This window comes from Galeopterus variegatus, unplaced genomic scaffold (genome assembly GCF_000696425.1).
Source record: "Galeopterus variegatus unplaced genomic scaffold, G_variegatus-3.0.2 Scaffold2942, whole genome shotgun sequence".
NCBI lineage: Eukaryota > Metazoa > Chordata > Mammalia > Dermoptera > Cynocephalidae > Galeopterus > Galeopterus variegatus.
Genome location: NW_007729053.1, coordinates 128913 through 156086, shown reverse-complemented (window position 1 = coordinate 156086; position 27174 = coordinate 128913). Strand labels below are relative to the sequence as shown.

Genomic DNA, 27174 nt, shown 5'->3' with positions numbered 1-27174 from the left:
CGGGAGCAACACCGAGGGTTGCGATCCCGTGGCCGGTCCCAGTCCGGTACGGGTGCGACACTGAGGGTTGCGATCCGTTGCCGGTCACAAAAAAAGACAAAAAGGAAAAAAAAAAAAAAAAGAAAAAGCTCATTTTTGGAAGGATTTAAAAGCCAGACTGAATAGTTTGAATTTTGTTCTGCAGGCAGTAGGTAATCATTGAAAGTTTTGGAGCAGGGGAGAACCATTAAGAATTTGCTTTATATAAATCTGAAAGCTAACTCAAACTTTTGTACAAGGTAAAATTTTCTAAAACATGCTGAAGCTTATTGCAGTGGGGGCCAGGCTGAGGTTTTATCTTTTGTACTGCCAAATATTATGATCATATATGTTGGATGTGTGGTATGAAGTAATGACGTTTTAAGTATGTAAAGTAGATATAGCTAAATGTGTTTGATTATATTAAAATGAATGTGTCCTTTGAGAATCATCTCAGATGAGGAGTAGGGGTGGGGTAAGATATAAATTTATTTTATTACAGTGTCATATATAATATAGTTCAGATCAGCTAGTATTTTTTGAGTGCTTATAGACCAAGTTGCCAGATGGTGGAGATAAAATCATAAATAAGACCTGGTATCAATTTTTAGTCTCTTTTTCTTCCTAATCTTTAAATATTGGAATACTTCAGGATTTGGTTCTGTTTTTTCTTTTCCCTTTTATCTGCCATCATTAACTTAATATAATCTCATCTAGTTCTGAGTCTTTAAATTCTGTCTGTACTTTGCTGATTTTATATCCCCATCCCTGTGTCTCCTTTTAACTTCTTCACATTCACCTATCTAGTTGCCTCCTACATATACCCATTTTGATTTCTAAGAGGCATCTCAGACTTAAGTGTTCAAAACTGAATACATATCTGTCTGATAAACCTGTTTCTTTTCCAGTGTTCTCTATGCTAGAAAGTTAAACTACCATTCACACAGTTCACAGTCCAAAAGTCCAAGAGTCAGTTTCCTTTTCCCCACATTCCACATCAGTGCGTCATCAAGCAAGTTAGTTTTATCTTCAGAATATACCCTATATCCAGTCACTACTCTCTACCTCCATTGCTACCACTCCAGCTCAAGTCAGCAATATCTCTTTCCAGGGCTATTGTAATAATGGTCTAATAATATGTTCTCTCTGAGCAGCCACCTCGTAATCTTAAACAATATAAATCTGATCATGTTACTTCTACCAGTACCCAGATATAAAGCTCTGGTGGATTTATGTTAAGTTCAAAATCCAGTCTCTCATGATAACATGCATATATGATTTTGCCTCTAGATCTCTGACCTTATCTCCCACATTCCACCTTACTCACATTGCTTAGACCATACCACCTTTCTTGCTATTTCTCGTATGTGCCATACTCCATACCATATATGAGGATACTTCAAAAAGTTCATGAAAATATTCATATTTTAATCTTATTTTTCCATGAACTTTTTGAAATACCCTCATACTGCTTCAGTGCTGTTCTCTGTTCCTGGAACATTCCTGTCTTGGATATCTACATGGCTTGCTCCCTCACTTCATTCAGTGCCCAGAAATATTGCCTCCTGGATAGACTTTTCCCGACCTCTTTAAACATTGTCTTCCCTACTCAGCCCTCTCCAACATTCTTTAGTGTTATCAGTCAGGGTTTATCAGGGTTTGGTTGTTACCTTCTTACTCTGCTATATTCTTCTTCTATGATTACTCCTACTTACCCTTACCACACATTGTTTATTATCATAATCATCATCATCATTATTTGTATCATTTGTGTCACCTGCCAAAATTAAAGCTCCAAGATAAGGGCTTTTGTCTGTATCATTCACAACTTCATCTCTAGTGCCTTTCTCATAGTAGATACTCAATAAATATCTTTTGTCTGTAGGGAAAAGAGACTCAGAAACAATAGAAGACTTTTTTACTTTATTTAACCTAATTATTTCTCCAACTTTTTTAGCATAGGAAACCTTTTCTTTTTGTGGGGGAAAGGGTGGTGGTGAGCAGGGAGGAAGACTACAATCCCTATCCTTACCAATATTTTTTTGTTGTGCTCCAGATATAAACACTCGCATAAGGTGAGTACTTTGGTAGCACTCATTTACTGGTATTTCTTGTATTTGGGGGGCTTGAGGGTGGAGAGGGATATGACCATTATCTATAGTCATACTTTGTCACCCACATTTTTTTAATTGTTCAGAAATGTATTAGACTAATATCTCAAATACTGTAGACTGTTTACGAGGAATTGGGGGGAAATATGAGTAATTTTAAAACAGTGTAGGGTCACTGAGATTCACACACTGAATCTAACGAGTCTAGTAACTATATAAAGCTCCCACTAGCATGCTAGGTCTAGGGCTGGGACTAACTCTGGAAAGAAGGTGATAAACAGACAAAGGAAAAAGAGAGGATTTAGAGGGGTAGAAAAGGAACTCCTCCAAGAACTTTTACATTTTAGTTTTTGTCTTTGCTTTCAACTACAGAAATTCACGTTTTACCTAAAGTGAGGGAAATCATTCAGCTTGTAATTTTGTTTTACTTAGTTAGCTCCATGACTCCCTATGAGTACGAGGTCTCCTTTTTAACTTCCATTTAAAAAAAGAGAGAGTAAGAAAAGCAAGAAAGCAAAAGAAATTGCTGACGGCCCCCATTGTTCATTTTAATATCTTTGAGAAAATATGTAATGACAAAGACCTATAATAAATTCAGTAATGCTTTTAAAATAATAATGTATTTTATTCACAGCAAAATGTGTTTGAAAGAGTAGTGGCTGTTTATGGAAGTACATTTTTATTCGATTTGCACACAGTGCTTGAATGGATTTACTGACCTTGTAATGACTGCAGTCCTCCAAGGGACTGTGGCCTACACGTGAATTCCTGATATAGTTAACTCATTCCTAATCAACTTCAGATTTACATTTAAAGGGTTTCTTTCTAAGCATAATTACTCAAGACAGTTTGATATAACAGAGAGAAAACGAACCAAAACTGCCCTTGGATTTCCAAAGACTTAAATTCACCCGACCTAGCTACTTATTATCTTCTTGATTTTGGTTACTTAACATCTTTGAATTTCATTTATGACATTATGTATGTAAATACAATTACAGATACTCCTCAACTTACCATGCAGTTACGTGTCTGTAAATCCATCATAAATTGAAAATACTGTAAGTTGAAATTGCATGTAATACACTTAACCTCTGTTGAACATTATAGTTGACTCAAGCCTACCTTAAACGTGCTCAGAACACTTACGTTAGCTTACTGTTGGTCAAAATCACCTAACTCAAAGCCTGTTTTATAACAAAGTGTTGAATATCTCATGTAATTTACTAAATACTGTACTGAAAGTCAAAAACAGAATGTATGGGTACTCAAAGTACAGTTTCTACTGCATGTGTATCATTTTCACACCATCGTGAAATTGAAAAATTCTGAGTCGAACCATCGTTAAGTTAGGGACCAGCTGTACGTGAAATTATTTTGGTAATGCTCCAGCTACTCATTATGTATTTCTTTTCCCTTCTTAATGTACTAATACCAGTAAGTTTCAGTACTTTATTTTTCTCAACTTGCTTCTGTCTTTGCTGTGATTACAGCTTTGAACAAAAAATGTTTGCTGTTCTCTGTTCATGGGCAAGCAAAAAGAGCCTTTAATTATATTCTGGTTTTAGTCCATAGATACAGGGGAGCCTAGTTGAGCTGGAGCAAAAAGCCATCCTTCTTTAGTCAGATATCAATTATCTTTCTGTTTTATTTACTTTATTTCTATTTCTTCAAGCGTTCAGCATGCCATTCACACAAAATAGAGTCCTCTTAAAATCTCCAACCACTCAAGTAAATATAAGGATATAGGAATTAGGAAGAATGTGTTTGCATTCATCCACCAAACATTTATTGAGCACTTACTTGAAGACTGAAGTTTAAGGAATAGACTGATGGTGAAAGATGAATAAGCTCTACTTCTTTGATCAAAATCTAGTGGATTGAATGCAAACAAAAAGTAAAGGGTAACCTAAGTTTGCTTGGGGCTGTGGGGTGAGATAAGGGATGTGTTGGAATTATCTAGATTAAGGGTTGCAGGAAGAACATTGTAGGCAGAGGACATGCTGTGCTCAAAAAGTATGGAAGCATTGACATGTACATAGTAATTGATAAATCAGTATGGCCAGAGCATAGTGTATGTAGACAGAAAATGGTGGTAGGGGAGACTGAAAAATTTATTTGGGATCAGACCCCTAATTATCTTGCCTGTCATCCGGGAATTTGAAGTCTTCAGTATTGTCAGTTGAAAGCCATCAGATGTTTTTAAAACCTAGAAAGAATGAAGTTTAGCAGCATTGTGAAGGATGGATTCTGGTAGAGATGATGGTGTAGGGGAATGTTGAAATAGTGAGATGAATTAAAAGTTAAGAGATGTTTTTGACAGGTAGTGTGATAAAGTGAAACTAGCCTGGGCTTCAGAATCATACACCTAGTTTTAAGTCTAGGCTGTGCCTCTGTAGTTGGGAACAAATTAGCTACTTTGATTTTCAGTTTTCTTAATCTGTCCTGGTTAGTAATAATACTTGTTTTACAATATTCCTCTGATGATTTTGTTACAGTGGCTATGAAGGTATCTTATACAGTGCTTGCCTGATAGTAAAGGCTCAGTTAATGATAACCACTATTATTACCAACATGAATGACATTTATTGTTACTGTTAAGGTACGAAATGGTGAAAGCCTGAATTTAGGGATGGTAAGAAAGAGGATAGATTTGGAGGGGTCTTTCTGAAGTAGGATGAATAGGACTCTGACTGGAAGACTTGGTGACTTAGAGAAAAAATGTAATTAATGACTGACAGATTTCTAACCTGAGTGACTTGAGGGGAAAGGGTTAGTGATGCCATTTTCCTGGTAGGGAATACAGGAAGAATCGATGGTAGAGATGAGGGGAAAAGAATAGAATGATTTTGTTTTAGACTTTTTGAGGTATTTGGGATATCTTAACTTATAATAGGAAGTGGATAGAACTATGGTCTTGGGCAAGAGATAAGAGATTGGAGAGTTATCACTGCCTGCATAATAGTGGAAATGTGTGTTAATTTGGACCCGTTGACTAGAATTGTAAGTATCTTAAGGGCCGGGCATATATTTTACTCATATGCCCACACGGCTGAGCTCTGTATAAATACGTGATTGGTTCTTTATTAAATGTGAGGTTTTAAAAATAATGTCCTTTATATGGTAGCTTTGTGTGTAGAAAAGTTAATGCATAGGTATTTTGATTTTTAATTTAATGCATTTTATAAGTGTTCTTCTAATACAGTATGCAAACTTAGTAAGATTTCAACCTAAAATCACAAGTTTAAATCAGCTGTTCAATTATACATTTTAAATTAGAATTACAAGGCTGGTTCTAATAGGCCAGATTTTCTTAAAACATTGCAAATATTCACCAAATATGCATAGAGTATGTATTTTGTTAGTGGGTATAATATAATTTACATACCTTACAATTCACCCATTTTAAGTGTACAGTTCACTAATTTTTATTACGTTTATAGAGTTGTACAACTATCACCACAATCTAATTTTAGAATATTTCTATTACCACAAGAAGAAATGTGATGTCCATTTGTAGTCATTCCCATTTTCACTCCCAGTACTAGGAAACCACTCTTCTACCTTTTTCTCTATAGATTTACCTTTTCCAAACATTTCATATAAATAGACTTTCATAATATGTGGTCTTTTATTTCTGTCCACTATCACTTAGCACAGTGTTTTTGAGGTTCATTCATCCATATTATAATTTCATTCCATTATGTGGATATACCACATTTTGTTTATCATAGATTACTTCTTAATACAAAATAATTAAAGACCTAGTTCTCTGAAATCATCCCTATTAATTCGTTTTTTATTCGTTTTTTTTTTAAAAAGAAAAACCTGAAAATAAATGAACAAATTTTTTATCATAAGTTAGAAAAAGCACAACAGAATAAATCCAAAGAAAAGAGATAATTAGATAGTGAAAGAAAGAAAATGAAAATTAGAGTGAAAATTTATGAAAGAGAAGATTTTAAAAGTCAAAAGTGGGTTTTTGGAAGAAAAACTAAAAAAAACACTGATAAAATTGATCAAGAAATAAAAAATATGAATAAAATATTATGAAAATGTTGACTGACTACAGATAAAGAAGAGGTTTAAAAGAGTAATTTATAGCAGCCTACCATTATTTTTTTATATAAGGAATGTTTTTCCTTTTCAGGAGATCTTTGTTCTGAATCATTTTTTATTTAGCTGAGCTACTTTGAATAACCCTTACCTTCATAGCAAATGGCCGTCCTAGCTTCCAGATCAGAGCATGTCTAGAAATGTCTTTCTTTTACCAATATCTGTGAATAATAAATTGGCTACAAAAGTGTGTTTTCCCCTCAGAATTTTGTAAACACAGCTCCCTAGGCTTTTAGCATTTACATTTATTGTTTTGGTGTTTTTGTTAATTTAAATTTTTAAAATTTCTTCCCCTTTTTGTCTGGAAATCCTGTTTTACAGATACTGAATGTCCTGTACACCTCCCTATCTCTAATCTTTTTCTTATGATTTCTGTGTCTTTAACTCTTCACAATACATTATAAGGGCATTTCTTATGCTGGTTTTCTAAATCACTACTTTGTTACATGTTTTTATTATACTTAATTACCTCTGTTTGATTATTTTGGCAGTTTTTTCTTTTCTCCCCTTCCCCAGACATTTGTTCTCTATTTTATACAGAGCAACTCGCTCACTCGCTCTCTCTCTCTCTCCCCCTCTCCCCCTCTCTCTCCCCCTCCCCCTCATCTCCCTCTCCCTCTCTCCCTGAATAGAAATACTATTTATAATTTTTCTTAAAGTCGTAATATTCTTTCCTTCATTAATTCTGTTTCAGTTTCGGCCATTGGTTGTGATTAAGTTGTAATTTTTTTCGGTATATATGGTCAGGTTTTGTCATCAGTTCTTGTGCTCTCTCTCTCTCTCTCTCTCTCTCTCTCTCTCTCTCTCTCTCTCCCCCTCTCTCTCCCTCTCTCTCCCCCTCCCCCTCATCTCCCTCTCCCTCTCTCCCTGAATAGAAATACTATTTATAATTTTTCTTAAAGTCGTAATATTCTTTCCTTCATTAATTCTGTTTCAGTTTCGGCCATTGGTTGTGATTAAGTTGTAATTTTTTTCAGTATATATGGTCAGGTTTTGTCATCAGTTCTTGTGCTGGGTAATTCTGAGAGTGTCTGATAAGTGAGCCAGCAGTTAGTCCATCTGAGTACATGGGCCAGGAACAGATGCTTAGGGGAAGAAGAAAAACTGTTAGTGAATGTAGTTATCCAGCAGTGGGATGAATTGCCAAGAGTAGTGAGGAGAAAATCCTGGTTGAACATTGTTCTGATTACCTGTAGAAATTCATCCAGTGTTCTTTGGTTGAATGATACTCTGAGCTAGCTGGAACATCAATTAAGAGATTAATTGCCTTGTACTACCTTGGGTAGAATATAAAAGATTATGCTTTCAAATTACTTACATTTTGTGGCTCACTTGTTTTGAAGTTCAGTGTGGTGGTGGCAAGTCACACACCCTGAGTTTTAAGCAAAGAACTCAAGATACTGTCAGTCCCCTTTTTGTTTATTAGGATATTAGTTGATGATTGTTACCAGCAAGCACCTTTGAACTGATACTTTATAAAATAATACTTTATTGAAGATTGATCTCTCTTACACTGAGCACCAAGCTTGATGCAAGCTTGAGTAGGATCCAGAGGACCTTGATGTAAAAATTGCTAATTTTATAGTATGCTCCTACTTTTCCTTTAGCACTTCTCTCAAACTGCTAATCTCTATACTGGTTATTTCAGAAGATAGGTTCCCAAGACCCATGAACCATTTTTTCATTCTATCCATAGTACATTTCTTTATTTCAAAAGTACAGGCTATATTGCTGACCTTTTTTGTCTCTTTATTTGATATGTTCCTATCCTGTTACTTTTTATAACCTGTTTTTCCCTTTTTGGTTGGAAATAGAGAGTAGAGACCATGATTTAGATTGAAGGGGAAAATTGGTGGGAAATTATCTAATATCTTTTGTTTTGGAGAGCCATGTGATTAAATCAGAAGCTAGAACTCAGGTTATGTAAAGCCCTAGTATAAGAGAAACATTGTAGGAAATTGGAAGACTTTCCTAGCCTTCCTAGAACATTAATAAGTCTCCTTGAGGAGACAAGACGTGAATGAAAAGAAAAATAAAAACACAGGGTTTATGACAAATTTTATTTTACAAAATAGTTGCACAGGCAGCGCTTTGCATGTGGCAGAAAGCAGAAAATACATTAAGCAATTGACTTTATTTAAAAGGGGACAGTGATTTGGGAATTCCAAGGATGAGAAAACTGGAAACCAAAGCTCCATGAGGGCAGGAAACATGTCTGTTCGCTGCCTATTCAGTGCCTGCCACTGTCCCCAGTAAGTGGTAGGCTCTCAGTTAATTTATGTTGAATAAACAAATATGTATTTGCTGAACAAATTGAAGAGCGCCTTGAAGGATATACTTTATTTGGGCAGAGGTGAGATGGAAAGGCCTGAGAAAATACTAGGGAGTAAAAATGATTGCTGAACACAGTAGAAGACCAACTTGACCCAAGACAGTAGGAATAAGCAGGAAAGTTCTGGGAAATAAGCCTGCTAAAGATAGACTGGAGTCAAATTATAAGCAGCTTTGATTGCTGGATTTAGGAATTTGGGGTTTATTCTTTAAGAAGTGTGAACTTCAAAGAGGTAGTGACATTGTTATAGCAGGTTTTAGGAATAGTCTGTACACACTGGGTAGGTTGCAGTGAGGAAGACTCTGGGGACCAGCTTCGAGACTTGTGATGCTGGATAGGAATTCTTTGGAAAGTAGTCAAGTTCAATAAAATAATAATTCTTTATATATGATATATTGTGTAAAGGTACTTTTTAAGCCCTAGTGATTGAACATAATGACATGACTCTGTTTTTCAGTGGCTAGTTTTCTGTGGCGTTTTGTTATTGATCTTCATGGCTTTTCGGTGAGATCGTGGTATAAGTTTTGAAGATATTTGTTCTTCCCTTATTTGCCTTTTGTTAATGTCAAACATAGCACATGAGACATCCCTGTTGCTATGCAACTGCTAAATTCAATATTTAGTATTAATAAAACTGAATGGCATTAACATTCACTGAACAGAAGGTAGCAAAATACAGCTTTACAGTATCCAGTCAGTAATATTTGTAAGGTTTAATGTTGCAGGTATGAGCAAAAGAGGAGTGACTTATTTACAGTTACTATTTTGAGCAAAATTAATTGTGGTTAAATCTTTGAGTTCATGACCAGATTTTTTTTGTTTACTTCCTTTGGTCTTTCTTTTTCACTGCTTTTTGATCTGTGATTCGGTTTTTGTTAGGGTCTGTGTGTTAATTAATAAAGTACTTGCTCAGTTTTCTTATTTCAGATTTTGTTCTTTATAATTAAAAAATTTTTATCTCCCAAAGCTTTTATTTGTTTTTTTAGTTATTATTTTTTGATATGTATACATTTTGCCTTTTCAAGAATTTATGCTTAGCATGCAAGTTTTTAATTTGTTATAATTTTATATAAAGCGAGGTGAAAGAATATTAAATTTGCTCTTCAGGATGAGAGAAACATATAATTTCCTTTAGCTATTTACAGTGTGTATTTGGTGCTTTCAAGATATTGAAATACGTGAGATCAGAATTCCTTTTTAGGTGCTTAAGGGTTGGAGACAGGCTGCAGGAGTTTAAAGAAGAAAAAAAAAGGTTAGCTAGTTCTGAGAATATCTGGTCTCCAGGGCCAAAATAGACAGTATCTAGCAATTCCTTCTCATTCTCTTACCACTATCTCCTGCCCCTGCAACCTCAGCCCAACCCTTTCTTCTCCGTAGTGTGGGGAAGAGAGGAGGCATAGTAACTTAGTAGAAAAATGTTTTAATTTTAGTAAGTAAATAATAAACAAGCATAGATACCTCCCATTTGAATGAGTGAATAGTTTGATTTTGCTAATGTCCTTGGGATAATTTTGATGGGAAGAAGTAAGGAGAGTTGAAAAACAATTGAATTGTTCCCTAATAATAAATGAAAAATTCAGACTCTATAAAGTGTAGAAAAATCAACTCTTTAATTACTGTGTAGATAACACAAACTCTAGAGATTACTCTGTTGAAAATGATGGCTTAATATTAGGGCAAAGAAATCCCTTACATCACAATGTTATTCTCTCAGTCAGATAAACAAAATACTGTTTCTAGGGACCATCTTTTCTACCCTCTTACTTTTCGAATCCTGTATTGTGATTTTATTTATGGTAAAGAAATGCTGATGTTACATGTGTGGGCCTCATGTATCCAACAGGCTATAGTATTTTAAGTTAGTGGTTCCCTACCTTTTGAGCATGAGAGTGCTTTTTAACAATTAAAAATTTATAAGCTTCAGGTGATAGATTATGTGAACGAATACATAGTGCCCCAAACTGCTAAGAATTCAGTAACACTTTTTGTGTTTTCTGAATTACAATAGCATTTCTAGGCTGGCGGATTATCTCAGTTGGTTAGAGTGCAGCCTTGTAACAACAAGGTCAAGGGTTCAATTCCCTGTACTGGCCAGCTACCAATAAAAATAATAAAAATAAATAAAAAAAATTTAAAAATAGCATTTTTATGCATTTGAAAAATAGTATGTATACTGAATATGCAAGACATATTAATTCTTTCTAAAGATCATGCTTAGAATGCATATCGATTCATAGACCCCTTGTAATAACTATTTGAGCTCCTAGGTACGTGATACAACTTGGGATCCACTGCTCTAATCCATTACTCCTGGTATGTTATATAAATATACAGTCTGATTCCCTTCCTCTTTTTCCTCCTTACGATGGCAAAGATGTTTTTTGTTTTTCAATAAGTATTTTAGGTAATAAGTCAGAAAAACTGTTCTTGGTTTTTCATTTTCTGTTTCATTGACACTGGTAGCAGATATAATAGTTAAAACATTTGTGTACAAGTGTATTTGAAATTTTCTCTCTTTTTTGGTATGTATAATCATTGAGTTTTGTCTTTTAAAGGCATCAGCAAGTAGTTATTGTGGCAATGTGAAATAATTACAGAGGCCTTTTTTCTTTTAAATATCATGTTGTGGGGGTGGGTGTGTGTGATATGGAAGTTGCTCTTGGTGACGATTTTCCTTCAAGAAACTTTTTTTTTGTTGTCTTTTTGTCTTTTTTTCGTGCCCGGCAAAGGATCGCAACCCTCAGTGTCGCGCCCGTACCGGACCGGGACCGGCAACGGGATCGCAACCCTCGGTGTTGCCCCCGCTCCTCGCTCAGCCCGTGAGCGGGAACCGGTCCGTATGTGGGATCCGAACCCTCGGAGGGAGCGCCGCTGCGCTTCCCAAGCGGCGCACTGTAGCAGTGCGCCACCGGGCCGGCCCCTCCTTCAAGAAACTCTTAACCTTAACAGTGAGCGGAACCGGTCTGTATGTGGGATCCGAACCCTCGGCAGGAGCGCCGCTGCGCTTCCCAAGCGGCGCACTGTAGCAGTGCGCCACCGGGCCGGCCCCTCCTTCAAGAAACTCTTAACCTTAAAAATCTATGATCTCAACTGGTATTCAAAAAAATGCTATTTATTGGGCTGGCCTGGTGGCGCACTGGAGAGTGCGCCGCTTGAGAGCGCGGCGGCACTCCCGCCGAGGGTTCGGATCCCATGTGGAGACCGGTTCCCACTCACTGGCTGAGCGTGATGCGGGCGCAACACCGAGGGTTGCTATCCCGTTACCGGTCAGTAAAAAAGACAAAAAGGGAAGAAAAAAAAATGCTATTTACGTTATTCTAGAAAGTTGTGAATATTTTGAAGCAGTTTGACTCTTACATTGGGAAAGGTATCTTTTAAAATGGAGTTTGAAAGTTTATGTGAAGAGGTCTGTGGGATTTTGTAAAACAGTTAAGAGAACCCATTAATTTCCATTCTTTTATTGGTTATTTCTAGTGCCTGTTTTGTTCTTAAATGTGCTCTGAATTTGTGTTGAATGTTAATCATTGACAGAAATGCAAATGCTGCTGGGGCCGGCCCGGTGGCGCACTGCTACAGTGTGCCGCACTGCTACAGTGTGCCGCTTGGGAAGTGCGGCGGCGCTCCCGCCGAGGGTTCGGATCCCACATACAGACTGGCCGCTCACTGGCTGAGCGAGGTGCGGGGGCGACACCGAGGGTTGCAATCCCCGTTGCCCGTTGCCGGTCCCGGTCCGGTCCGGGCACGACACTGAGGGTTGCGATCCGTTGCCGGTCACAAAAAAAAAGACAAAAAGAGAGAAAAAAAAAAAAGGGCCCGCCCAGTGGCGCACTGGATATTGTGCTGCTTGGGAAGCGTGGCGGCACTCCTGCCCGAGGGTTCGGATCCCACATACAGACCGCTTCCCGCTCACTGGCTGAGCGAGGCACGGGAGCAACACCGAGGGTTGCAATCCCCGTTGCCGGTCCCCGGTCCAGTGCGGGGGCGACACTGAGGGTTGCGATCCGTTGCCGGACACGGAAAAAGACAAAAGACAAAAGAAAAAAAAAAAAGAAATGCAAATGCTTCTTTTAGTTTTGTCATTGACATTCTTTCTTCAGCATCCCTTCAATAGTAATCCGAGATCCTTGAAAACTGGAAGAAAACACCATCATTTTTTCATGCAAGAGATTAATATTACTATAGTGAATATTATTGTGATAACAGATTTTTCTTTTATCCTTTCAGGGTTTGAAAGTATTCTTGAAGGGCTGTTTGGACCTGCATTATTAAAAGATCTCAGTTTATTTAAAGGTATTCAAAATATTTTTGGTATTTCAAATTCTTCCTGGTGACACATATGATCTCTTGGTGATTTAAGCTTCTGTCTACTTCTTTTTATTCACCATTTCATGTGGGTTAAAGCTATATGCACATAAGCATCTTTTTGTGTTTAGTTGATATTGTTAATATATTTATGAATAACATTTAACTAGTGAGCAGTTAATAATTAACTTAAGGAGTTTGAGTTAATAATTTTAAGGCAAATATGGAACCTGTCTACTGCTTAGTGAGGTTTTTGTTAAATAATATTTTTGAGATTGGTCCTCATTTATTTTTTGAAAAAATTTTCTTTTATGACTTAATTTATCTTCTTATTTTTGCAGACTGTGAACCTGAAAGCATTTCTGATTGGACTTTTGATGAAAATTGTTTATTCTGTTGCTTGAGAAGAGATAAAGTAAAGGTAACCAAAAGTCTTGTGAAACTTTAGTCTGGTATATTAAAGTTTTCATTTTTAAAAATTTTATTACTTTGTTGGAGGATCAGTAGGAAAAGGAAGATGTGATTCCATATTTATTTATTAAAAGGTTTGATAGTAACTTGGTTTTGCAACTTAAACTATTTCCAGTCTGTTGATTAGCCTATTGAGAAATCGGTATCCCAGCATTCATTGCTTTATTTATATAGTTCACTAGCCAGAATAATTAACTAGGTCCCAAACTGTTGTATTTCTTTTAAATATGAAGTGCATGGTAATTCAAGTAATGGGAGTCATTTGTAGTACACAGTAACATAGATCTGGATCAAGCAGTTACTGATTCGTGTAGATTTATGATGTACTGAGGTTTATACTTTAATATTACGATGTTTATAATATCTGGGCACGAATGCTGTTTATATCCAGTTGTAGAAATTGGCTGAACCTTTGGGTTTCTGTTGTTTTACTATTCTGTGTTAAGCATAAATGGAATTTTGGTTTCGAAACATTTCAGTTGTTGGAAACATTTATAAATAATGGTTTACTATCTTATGTCACTTCTGTTTCTTGTTTTAGAGCCTTGAATACATTCTGATTCCTTATTCTCTGCTCTACACTCTAACTTCAAATCATTGAACAGTCTGTATCAGTTCTTACCTCATAATTTATTTTATTCTTTTTTGTTTTCACAGTCATCACTGTAGTTCAGACCATTAGCATTATTTCTGTACTACTGAAATAATATGATTGGTCCCTTTCAGTTTTCTTCAGTCTGTTAAATATTGCTGCAAGGTTAAACTTCTCCCCCCCACACCTTCAACCCTCAAATAGTATGGAAATATTTACCTTATACTCAGTTTTCAATGACTTTCTCATTGTCTTCTTGAATCATTAACACTCAGTGCCTCAGTAACATCCTTGATTTAGTCCACTTCTCTTCCCAGTGATGCCCCACTAGATGAAATTTCTTTTCAGCTAGACTGCTCTGATCATTTGTAGTAAACATGTTTTTACTAGTCTTCCGATCACACCATTGCAAACTTGTTCTATAGCTTGAAATTCCTTGCTTTTACTCTTAACTTAAGCCTGTCCTGCCCACCCCTATGAATGGTACGCCTCTGCTCCTCTTGCTGTTTCACCTTTGCACATTTAAATGTTGTAATAAACATTATCTATACCAATTATTTGTCAGTTAATATTCTGCCTTATTTTGTTCATCCTTTACTATGTTTGAGTCTTATGTTCCTGACTACATAGTCAACCTCTGAAGACTGGACCATGCTGTACTCTTCTTTGTACACTTGTTATCACTGCTGGCATGTTGCTTTAAAATCTGAAAGCCACCATGTAGCCAATTTAAGACCTCCTTAATGTTCTTCTTTTATGGCATCTTTTTCGTGTTTTCTATATGAAAAAGTTGTTGCTGTGACTATCCAGGATGGTCTGTTTTCATTGAATTGATCAAAAAGGTGTTTTGAAATTTAAAGTTTGAAAAAGAGTGACCAGAAAATACAGCAACATTGTTTTGAGTTAAACTACCAATGAACTTGAAGTTCATCTTTTAAACTGTGTGCATGCGTGCGTGCATGTGTGTTAGCATGTTGTAGGTATTTATTGAACAAGTTATTTAATAGGAATTTTGGCAGAATAGAAGCAGCAGCAGTTTTTTTGTTTTGTTTTGAAGGTTAGAATTTGTAGGAAAGCCATTCTATGCTTTGTGATTGAGAACAGTATATTCTTATAATAAAAATGAGAGTTTTCCATTGCTTTGGATGGGTAAAATATTTTATGAATACTTTTAAAAGAAAATACAGAAATGGGAAGTCATGAAACAATGTAGCATTTAAAACAGCTATTTTACTTTTTGTAGTTTAACAGGGTTTACTTGGTTTTCTAATTAGAAAGTATGTTTTCATTTGGCAACTCAGCTTGTTCCAGGAAAGCTATTTTTCTCCATTTTACATTATACTAACTGTCTTTAGCATTTAGTATTTTCAGAGACACCTGTAAATCTTCAAGTATATATCTTTAACTGTGTTAGATTTAAAGTAGTTATAATGGAATTCTTTGCAGGTGCTTCGGACATCTTGTCTGAAAGAACTAGAATCTGATAATTAAATATATGAGGGGCTTTCAAAAAGTTCATGGAAAGTGTGTATTATGAATATGAAAAAACTACATGGATTACAAAATATTTTTGCATCAAAGTAAACTTATAGAAACTTGTTATAACATATCTAAACAGGATCTAGTTTGAGGCAGTAAGAAGGATAAGACATCACTTTGAAAAGAGCCCCTAGCAGAGCAACATGAAATCTGCTAAAATTGAAGCAAGAGCAAACATCAAATTTATGGTGAAGCTTGGGTGGAAGAATGGTATAATCACTGATGATTTACAAAAAGTTTATGGGAACAATGCCCAGAGAAATCAGCAGTTTACAAATGGATAACTAGTTTTGAGGAGGGTCGAGACGATGTTGAAGATGAAGCTCGCAGCAACAAACCATCCACATCAGTTTTTGAGGAAAAAGTTAATATTGTTTATGCCCTCATTGAAGAGGACAGCAGAAACAATAGCCAACACCAGAGACATCTCAGTTGGTTCAGCTTACACAATTTTGACTGAAAAATTACAGTTGAACACACTTTTTACTCAACGGGTGTCAAAACTATCGCACCAAGATCAGCTACAGACAAGAGCAGAGCTTTCAGTGGAAATTTTAAACAAGCAGGGTGAAGATCCGGAAGCATTTCTTTGAAGAATTGTAGCAGGGGATGAAACGTGGCTTTACCAGTATGAGCCTCAAGACCTAACACAATCAAAGCCCTGCCTACCGAGAGATGGAAGTGGTCCAGTCAAAGCAAAAGCAACACCGGTCAAGAGCAAAGATCATGGCAATAGTTTTTTGGGATGCTCAAGGCATTTTGCTTGTTGACTTTCTGGAGGGCCAAAGAATGATAACATCTGCTCAGTATGAGAATGTTTTCAGAAGGCTAGCTAGAGCTTTAGCAGAAAAATGCCCAGGAAAACCTCACCAGAGTCATTCTCCACCACAACAATGCTCCTGCTCATTCCTGTCATCAAACAAGGGCAATTTTGTGTAAGTTTTGATGGGAAATCTTTAGGCATCCGCCTTACAGTTCTGATTTGGCTCCTTTTGACTTCTTTTTGTTTCCTGATCTTAAACAATCTTTAAAGGGCATCCCCCTCCGCTTTTTTCCCCCAGTTAATAATGTAAAAAAGACTGCATTGACATGGTTGTATTCCCAGGACACTCAGTTCTTTAGGGATGGACTAAATGGCTGTTTTCATCACTTACAAACTTTCTTGAACTTGTTGAAGCTTATGTTGAAAAATAAAGTTTACATTTTTTATTTTTACCTTCTAATTCCATTTGTTCGTGAACTTTTTGAAGTCCCCTCATATTCACTAGGTTCAAGCTTGCTCTTTAAGGCTGGCTTAAGATTTCAAGAAAGAAGGAAGTATCAGAATAGTATGGTGTATTAGTCTGTTTCTATTGCTCATAACCTGGAATACCTGGAATTATGAACACCTGAAACTGGGTAATTTATAAAGAAATAGAATTTATTTATTACAGTTTTGGAGGCTGGGAAGTCTGACGTCCAGGGAAGACACCTGGTGAAGGCCTTTTTCTGGTGGTGACTGTACAGCAACCCAGGGTATTACATGGAAAGAATGGCAGGAGCAGAGAGAGAGCTAACTTACTTGCTCTCCTTTTAAACCCATCAGAACCACACCCATGAAGCCATCAGCTTACTACTCCTTGAAAGGATCAGTCCATTCACTAAAATATGGTCCTCACAATTTAATTACCTCTTTAAAGCCCCACCTTTCAATTACCATAATAGGATTTTGCACCCTCTGAACACTGTCACAGTGGGGATTAAGTTTCAGTGAGTTTTGGGGAGACATCCAATCCACAACATATGGTAATAGCAAATAGGTGGCAACATAGAACATTTTGTGTTGGAATCTTGAATTTAAGGTTGGCATGGTGAGATAATGGTAGTGTTTGGAAAAGCAGTTAGAAATACAGATGATCCTTGAATTTCAGTGGGGTTACATCCCAATAAACTCATTGTAAACTGAAAATGTCGTGAGTAAAGAATGTATTTAATACAGCTAACCTACCGAACATCATAGTTTAGCTTAGTCTGCTTTAAACATGCTGAGAACACTTAACATTAGCCTACAGTTGGGCAAAATCATCTAACACAAAGCCTATGTTATAATAAAGTGTTAAATATCTTATGTAACTTATTGAATATCGTACTGAAAGTGAAAAACAGAATGGTTGTATTAGGTGCCTGAAGTACAGATTCTACTAATGCATATCGCTTTTACGCCATCATAAAGTCGAAAAATCTTAAGTTGAATCATCACAAGTTAGGGACCATCTGTATTGGTTTGATATTTAGGAAAGAGGTGGAAGTTACACATATTTTTTAGGTAATTGAATTTTCAGTGAATACTGACGCCATTAGAATGGGTAACGTAAGTACATTATTTATAGTTACTTTTTAAAATATGTTGGCGAAAAATATGAAGTAGCCTCTTTGGGAAATAGAATAGGAATTCACCAAGAGATTAGTAAAACAATTGTTAAGCTACACTTCAGGATCCTACAGAGGTTAGAGAATATAATTTATAAGGGAAACATAGTTAACATTTTGTGAGCATCTACTATGTGCCAGTTATGTGTTCCTACTTATTCTTTAAACCAACCCTATAAAGTTGGTTAAAAGGCATCCCAGTTTTATAAACAAATGAGAAAGGTCAGAGAGGTGAAGTTAACAGGCAAAGTCACATAGCTGGGATTTGTTCCATGTTTTTAGAATACGTAGTTTTTGATAACAGTAGTGGGAGTAGGAACACAGAAAATGGAGATCAAGAATTAAGTAGGACTTGGAATTACTCACTTGGAATGAAGTAGAGAATAAAAGGGCAAACGGGCATGAACATATTTGAAATGACCAACCTTAGCTATGTTAGGAGTGTCTTAGTGAGTGACTGCCTGCCTGACTGACTGACTGACTTGCTTGCTTGCTTCTTTTTTTGTTTCTTTCCTTCCTTTTGTGTTCGTTGGGTATAAAGTAGGTCCTCTGTAAAATATTTATTAAATAGGTTACTAAGAAGTAGTCAGGAGGTAATAAACTTGGAAAATTGTAATATTAATAGCTAACTGTTTTGAGTGCTTACATATGCCAAGCGAATATACACAGTACTCTGTGTATTTCCTATTCCTAAGGCTTTTTAATTTTTTTTCCAGCTTATATTTTAAATAATTTTAGGCTTGTAAAACAATTGCAAAAATCATACAAAGAATTTCTTTAGGCAGATTCCCCAAATGTTAACATCTTATGTAACCACCATACAGTTATAAAAATCAGGAAGTTAACATTGATACAATACTCTTACCTAACCTGCAAACTTTTCAAAATTCACTTTTATCACAGTAGTGTCCATTTTCAGGTCCAGGATCTAATCTGAGATCACACTTTATATCTAGTCATCATGTCTCCTTTAGTGTAGAATAGTTCTCAGTTTTTCTTTGACTTTTAAAGAATACTGACTGGCAAGTTGATTTTTAGAATTTCCTTCAATTTAGGTTTGTCTGATGATTCCTCATGATTAAAATCCGGTTATGCCTTTTTGTCTGGAATTCTACAGAACCGGTGTTGTATCATCCATACTACACGATATCAGGAAGCACATGGTGAGGTTTACTTTGATCATTTGGTTAAGGTGATATCTCCCAGTTTTAGGTTTCTATTTTTTCCCCCTTTTGTACTTAAAAGATATTGTGGAGAGGTACTTTGAAGTTTTGTTTCCTCTTTTCCTCATCATACCAGTTTCTCATCATACACTAATTTTAGCATCCATTAATGAATATTGCCTGAAAAAAACTAATATTGTGGTGTTGGCCAAATGGTGATTTTTTATTTCCATTATTTCTCCTACCTTTATTAGTTGGACTTCTTAAGGAAGAACTTTTCTTTCTTCCCATTTATGTGTTTTTTTATTTTTATTTTTTAAACCTATCATTATGTACTCATAAATTCTTATTTCATTCTGTGTATTATAATTCATTACAATCATTGTTTATTTAGTAGTTCATATTAGCCTAGGCTTTACTTTTAGCACCAAAAGATGTTCCAGGCTTCTTTTGTGCTTTCCCTTTCCAAGGAATCTTAGTTCCTTTTAATTGGAGAATTAGATAAGAATGTAAGGTCTGGATGTTAGGTGTACTCACTGGTACTAGAGTAGCCTAGGCTTTACTTTTAGCACCAAAAGATGTTCCAGGCTTCTTTTGTGCTTTCCCTTTCTCAGCCCTAGATATTTCCAAGGAATCTTAGTTCCTTTTAATTGGAGAATTAGATAAGAATGTAAGGTCTGGATGTTAGGTGTACTCACTGGTACTAGAATGTCATTGCTTCTAGGCTCCCTTAGTTGTCTGAGTTAGGGAATTTGTATATTTACTAAAATACACATAAATCTGTATTATTTTCTATAGTAACTATTAAAAACCATCTTATGAGACTTTTATTGATTGCAAGTTGTGTTGATAGTATGAAGAGCTGATTCAGTAGTAGTGAGAGGGTGCTGAAGAGCAGGGAAGGATAAGAAATTGTAATATTCCTAAAAGTAGTTCCAAGTGATGAATCTATTCTTATGTATGGCTAAGATAGAGTAGAGATAGCTGTTACAGAGTACAGCTAGCACAGATGATTCACTAACTGAGTAAGGATCATGGTAGAGTAGAATGTTATAAGAAAATATAAAATTAGTTTATGCTCTTAAATTTATTATGAGACTTCAGTAAATTTTGTATTTGGCATATTAGGAGAATGTTTTAAGAAGTTAGAACTTGAGCTGTACTTTTTAAGAATACACAGGTCTGGATAAGCAGATATGAGAGAGTACATCCTGGGTAGAACACAGCATTTATTTTTGGAAGTAACCAATAATGGGTTAGAGCTAAATTATATATTATCTTTCAATGCCCAGCTAGCTCAAGAGTCATATAACTAGATCCTTTTCATGTTTATCATTATTCCATCATGTTGTGTTTATGCTGAACATTTCATAATTTCTTCTGACTTATGAGTATGCACTAATTAAAAGTTTAGGTATATCCTTTTAACATTTTAATTTTTATTGCTGTCTTAGTACACTGAAAATTTACAGTATGAGCAATTGCTAAATCTAGTTATTTTCTCATTGTATTCTCCAATGTATATTTATTTATGTTGAATGAATTTGGGCATATTCAGTTCTGCTTGATATGACTTTCCTGTCATCTTGTTCCAGAGTACCACAAATCAATAAGTAGTCACAGTACCTATTATATAAAAGGAACTGTGGAAGAAAAATATATCAATATAATTCTTGTCTATTAGGAGTCAAGGATATTTATATATGAGATTTAAATAGATACAAGGCAGAGTTAAACAGATACAGAAGTTAGTACACGATTAATTTAGGGGCTCAGTTAACTGTACAGATCTAAATTGCAGCATCTAACCTTGTATTTCCAGAGATCTTTTGTGTAGATTATTTAGAAATCTTAAGGAAAACTACCAGACACAGTATTCGGTCCAAGATCACATTAAATATCAAAGAGGGATTTGTTTTTCTTTTCTTCCAATCTCTGGATTTGTCTGCAAAACAAACAGGCCTGGAGAAACTTTTAAATGTTAATTACTCTGTCAATTTTATGTGTCAGAGTTAAGCAATAGACTAATCATTTGGCAAGTTTATTAAATGTCTGGTTCTGTGGTTGGCCAGAGAGGATCACTGAGAAGTGAAAGATCTCATGCCTCCTTGCATATGGAATGTTGGGGAGACTGTGGGTGTCCAAAGCCATTAACTTATAATCCAGAGGGAGATTTAAATCATCCATCGTATGTACCCAAAACCAAAGCTCTTATGTAGGTAGGAAACATTGAGAGTAAAATCCCTCCCCCCTTCATTCCCTTATGTAATATTTTAAAAGATAGTGGATAATACAAGAAAATACAAGTACTATAGCAATTGAGAAGTGCAGTAGTGACACAGGAGTTGCTTAATCGATGAGATGTAACTCAGCATGAACCTTAAAAGGATCTGTGTTTTAGAGTGATTGATTTAGTAGTTGTTTTTAGGGTGTAGTGGAGAGGAATTTATAGTGAGAAAATTATAGGAGGCTCTTGTAATAATCCATAAAGTGGGCCCGAACAAGAGTTATGGCTGTTGTGAAGATGCATAAGGAAGAGATATATAGAGAAAATCTGGAATAAAGAATTGTCAAAGCTGGTTACATGAATCATATAAATAAGGGAGAAGGAAGTGATACTGACTTCATGCTTATAAGCCCAGGTCATGCTGAATTAATAGAAGTTGAGAAGTGAGAAGGAAAAGATGCAATGACCAATTTTATGGGGAGGATAATGAGGTTAGATTGAAGCAGTTTGTGATGAGAGTGAACATTTAATTGGAAGTGTCCAGTAGACAGTAAGGGTTGTAAAAATTGAGTTGAAATAGAAGGTCTGGGATGAATACCTATTTGGAGGGTTTCTGAGTGCATATGGTGATTGGAATATTTGAGCTACTGAAGTCTTTGAGAGGAGTAAAGCTGAGTTTTGCAGAAGACCTTCACTTTAGGAAGTAGGAAAAAGAATCAGATTGGAAAGAAGATAGAATTATAGAATAAATGAGTTGCCCATTTTGCATCAGGTATCTTCCAGGCCCCATACTGTGTAACAAGTAGGGGATTGATTGTCATGTTTGTTGCTCTAACGTGGACTTCTGTGCCATTTCCCAGAATAGGCCTTAAATGGGTTGAGCAAGTACCCCAAAATATATTACAGTGGGCTTTTTTTTTTTTTTGTCTTTTTCCGTGTCCGGCAACGGATCGCAACCCTCGGTGTCACCCCCATACCGGACCGGGACCGGAAACGGGATCGCAACCCTTGGTGTTGCTCCCGCGCCTCGCTCAGCCAGTGAGCGGGAACCGGTCTGTATTGTGGGATCCGAACCCTCGGGCGGGAGCGCCGCCGCACTTCCCAAGCGGCGCACTATCCAGTGCGCCACCGGGCCGGCCCTACGGTGGGCTTTGAGAGAAGTACTTCTCAAGAATTCTGGTTGTGGGAGCCACACTATAAGTCTTTTACAGCATTAATGAATAAGTGGGTATTGTGGTGGTTAAGAAATAGATATACTATACAGTACTAGTTTGAAAAGTTGTTTGTGAAAGGAATGATGAAAACAGGATCATTAAAAAAATGGGCAAAGGATTTAAGTAAAGATTTTTTTGAGGACACAGAGGAAGCTTAAGTAATATTTTATTCTTAAAAGAAGCTAGAGGAGAGGAAAAAAAATTAAGGCTTTAAAAATGAAGGAACAGTTGAAGGAAGCAAGAGTGTGAGGGAACCAACAAGAAATTAGTTACCAAGCAGTGATGGGAGGTTCCTATTGAAGTTAGAATAGTCATTATACTGTATGAGTAACTGTAGGAGTTACAGTAGGCAGGAATTGAAAATGAGGCAAGAATACCTAAGTGCAGGGACCCTGGTCAAATGACTTGTTCACAATGAGAGCAAAGAACCGTAAGAAACTCTCAGATATGAGGGCTGGCCCATGGCTCACTCGGGATAGTGCGGTGCTGATAAAACCAACACCACGGGTTCGGATCCCATATAGGGATGGCCGGTTAGCTCACTTGGGAGAGCATGGTGCTGACAACACCAAGTCAAGGGTTAAGATTCCCTTACCAGTGATCTTTAAAAGAGAAAAAAGAAGCTCTCAGATACGAAAGTGATGTTTAAAAAAATAATAAGGGGGAGTAGGCTGTAGTAACTATACTCCTCTCACTTGAATTGTCTTCTAGTTAGGCCAGCAACAAAAAAGGTAAAGTTACAAGAAAATTAATTAATAATGTTACCTTGTCCGTCAGTGCAGTTCTAAGTGGGAAAAATTACTGATGTAGATATTAAATAAAATCTTAATTTTTGTCACGTTTTGCCAATGTCATTTACATTCTGTCAATGTAAAAAAAAAAAAAAAAAGAAGAGGCAATTGGAATAAACAACCCTGAAATTCTGTGATTCTCTTGGGGGAAAAAAATCTCGTTTTGATGTCTTGCTTGAGGAAATTCTTAGAGTTAATCAATGTTCTGAATCAAGTTTAGAATATGCCTCCCTGTCCAAAAATTTGGGTTAGAAAGAGTTATTTTATTGAGCCTCAGTGTTTTATTTAAATGTCTTATATCGAGCCAATTTTGTATTTCTTCCTGCCCACGGATGTAGGTCTCATTTCTTTTTTCTTTCCGACTTATGAACTGGTATTTGCACATTAGGCTGTCTTTCTCTTTGTTCTTTCCCCTCTATTATGAGAGCTCGTATTTGTTCTACTTTTCTGTCCCCCTCTTTTATTAGGTTTCTGTCCTTTTTGAAATTATTTGCATTTTCATCATGATTGTGGTTTTTTATTTATTTATTTGTTTAATTGTGGTAAAGTATACATAATGTAACATTTACTGCCTTAACCATTTTTTTTTTCTTCCTTTTTGTCTTTTTTACTGACCGGTAATGGGATCTCAACCCTCGGTGTTGCGCCCGTACCGGGGACCGGCAACGGGATCGCAACCCTTGGTGTTGCGTCCGTACCGCGCTCAGCCAGTGAGCGGGAACCGGTCTCCACATGGGATCCGAACCCTCGGCGGGAGCGCCACCGCACTCCCAAGCGGCACACTCTCCAGTGCGCCACCAGGCCGGCCCAGCCTTAACCATTTTTAAGTGTACAATTCAGTAGTGTTACCTGCATTGTTGTGCAGCCATTCGACTTTTTGTCTCTATGAGTTTGACTATTCTAGATAACTTATTTAAGTGGAATCATACAGCATTTGTCATTTTATGACTGTCTTGTTTCACTTAAAATGTCCTCATGGATTTTTTATGTTGTATCATGTGTTAGAATTTCTTTACTTTTTAACAGAGGATAATTACTTAATTGTATATATACACCATGTTTTGTTTATCTGTTCATCTATCAGTGGACACTTGGGTTGCTTCTACCTTATAGCTATTATAAGTAATTCTGCTGTTGAACATGGGTGCACAAATAGAGTCATGCATCACTTAACGATTGGGATGCTTTCTGAGAAATGTGGTGTTAATGATTTCATCGTTGTGTGAACATCATAGAGTATACTTAAACAAATCTAGATAATATAGCCTACTACACACCTAGGCTATGTGGTGTAGCCATCTTTGTACATGCGGTTCGTCATCTACAGAAATGTCATTATGTGGCACACGAGACCCTGCTTTCAGTTCACACAGTTTCAATACACATTTTGTATATATGCCCAGATGTGGAATTGCTGGACTATATGGTAATTCTATTTTTCATATTTGGGGGAACTACAAACTGTTTTCCATAGCAGCTGGAGCCTTTTACATTTCGACCGACAGTGCACAAGGATTTCAGTTTCTCCACATTCTTGCCAACATTTGTTATTTTCTCTGAGTGAGTGTGTGTTTGTTTTATAGTAGCCATCCTAATGGGTTTGAGGTGGTATCTCATTGGGTTTTGATTTGTATTTTCCTAATGATTAGTGGTATTGAGCATCCTTTCATGCTCTTGTTGGCCGTTTGTGTATCTTCTTTGGAGAAATGTCTGTTCAAGTCCTTTGCTTGTTTTTTGAAATGGGTTTTTTCTTGTTGAGTTGCAGGAGTTCTTTATATATTCTGTATATTAACCCCATATCCAATATATGATTCGCAGATGATTTTCTCCCATTGTGTAAATTGCCTTTTCACTCAGTTTGTATCCTTTGATGCACAAAGCTTTTAATTTTGATGTAGTTCTGTTTATCTGTTTTTACTTTTGTTGCCTGTTCTTTTGCCTGTTCAAAAAAACTATTGCCAGATTCACTGTCATGAAGCCTTTCCTCTTATGTTCTCTTTCTAAGAGTTTTATAGTTTTAACTCTTACACTTAGGACTTTGATTTATTTTGAGTTAATTTTTGTATATGTTGTAAGAGTCCAGCTTCATTTCTTTTAGATGTACATATCTACATTTCCCACCATCATTTGTTGAAATGTGTTTTTTTTTCTCCCATTGAATCATCTTGGCACCTTTGTCAAATATCATCTGACCATATATGAGGGGGTCTTTAAAAAGTTCATGAAAAGATTTGTATTTTCTTTTAATTTCATTTTTCCATGAACTTTTTGAAGTACCCCCATATATGAGAGTTTATTTCTGGACTTTGTATTTCTTTTCCATTAGTATTTGTGTCTGTCTTTATGCCAGTGCCACATTTTTGGTGGGGATTACTATAGCTTTTGTAGTAAGTTTTGAAATTAGGAAGTGTGGAATCTCCAACTATGTTTTTCTTCTTCAAGATTGTTTTAGCTATTTGGGGTAACTTGAGATTCCATATGAATTTTAGGATGGTTTTTTCTATTTCTGCAAAATACGCCATTGGGATTTTAATAGGGATTGCATTCAATTTCTGTATCATTTTAGGTACTATCGTTACCTTAACAGTATTAAGATAATACTGTTTGTCTTTTGATTTCTTATATTTTTTATTTTAAATAGAATTTCTTCAGTTCCTTATTTTTCTAAAGTTAAAATCAATGATTATATATTTTACTTTCTTTTTTTTTTTTTTCTTTTTTTTTTCCGTGTCCGGCAACGGATCGCAACCCTCAGTGTTGCCCCCGTACCGGACCGGGGACCGGCAACGGGATCGCAAGCCTCGGCATTGCTCCCGCGCCTCGCTCAGCCAGTGAGCTGGAGCCGGTCTGTACGTGGGATCCGAACCCTCGGACGGGAGCGCCGCCGCGCTTCCCAAGCGGGCGCACTATCCAGTGTGCCACCGGGCCGGCCCTATATATTTTACTTTCATTACATCAAAAGCACCAGCCAGTGTGGGAGAAATAAAGGTGCTGTGAGTGATATAAAGAAATTTTGGCCACTTTGATGGCCAAAAATTTTTGATCTTATTTTCAAGGAATTTATTGTCTAGTGAAGGAGGTAAGAAATAGATATAAACAAATATAATACAAATTACAAAACTAGTGCTTTCAGAGTAGTATAGACAGAACGCTATAGGAGTTTAGGAAAAGCCAAGATTACCTTCAGCCAGGCTTTATAATGCTGTTGCCTCAAATATGTAGTTGGAGATCCTTGCGTTTATAATGGTCTTGGGCATCTAGGGACGTTCACAATCATTGTGGACAGCAGATAAAAATTCAGGAAGCCTTCTGAGTGAGATTGGGCTATGGATAGAAATTGGAGATAGTATAAACTTTGAATTTCCAACCAATGGAAGCATATAAGATTCCCTTGCTCTATTGACTGTGGAGGTGGTTTACATCTGTCTTTTTTTTTTTTTAACATGGTCTGTTTCATGTTTATTTTTATTCCATTTGATTATTTTCCTGCCATTTACATTTTTACATTTCCATCAAACTCACCATCTCAGTTTTAACAATAGGTTCTGTTGTCTGACAAATATTTTTTTTTTTTGCTAGTTTTTCTTGTTTGCAGTTTTGAGCCCTTGTTGTAAGATAAGCACCAAGCTTAGCAATTTGTCAATGCTAATTCTTTTTTTTTTTTTGTCAATATACAATGTGGTTGATTATTATGACCCATCACCGAAACCTCCCTCCCTCCCTCCTCCCTCTCCCCCTCCCACCCAAGAATGTCCTTTCCATTTACTTGTTGTAACACCTTCAAAGAAATTGTAGTTGTTATATCTTCTTCCCCCCCCGCCCCCGGGTTTTTTTTTTTTTTTTTTTGTGTGTGTGTGTGTGTGTGTGTGTGTGTGTGTGTGTGTGTGTG

The 27174-nt window shown here is 36.3% G+C and overlaps 1 protein-coding gene across 2 annotated transcripts in view; it reads left to right on the top strand.

Moving 5' to 3' along the window:
* The window catches only part of LCOR (ligand dependent nuclear receptor corepressor), a 118792-nt gene that overhangs the window by 54946 nt on the left and 36672 nt on the right, over positions 1–27174 (top strand). For both annotated transcript variants that reach the window (XM_008583499.1, XM_008583500.1), the window contains exons 3-4: positions 12802–12867; positions 13221–13300. The gene's annotated coding sequence lies outside the window, so the exon portion shown is untranslated. The remainder of the gene's footprint in view (positions 1–12801; positions 12868–13220; positions 13301–27174) is intronic.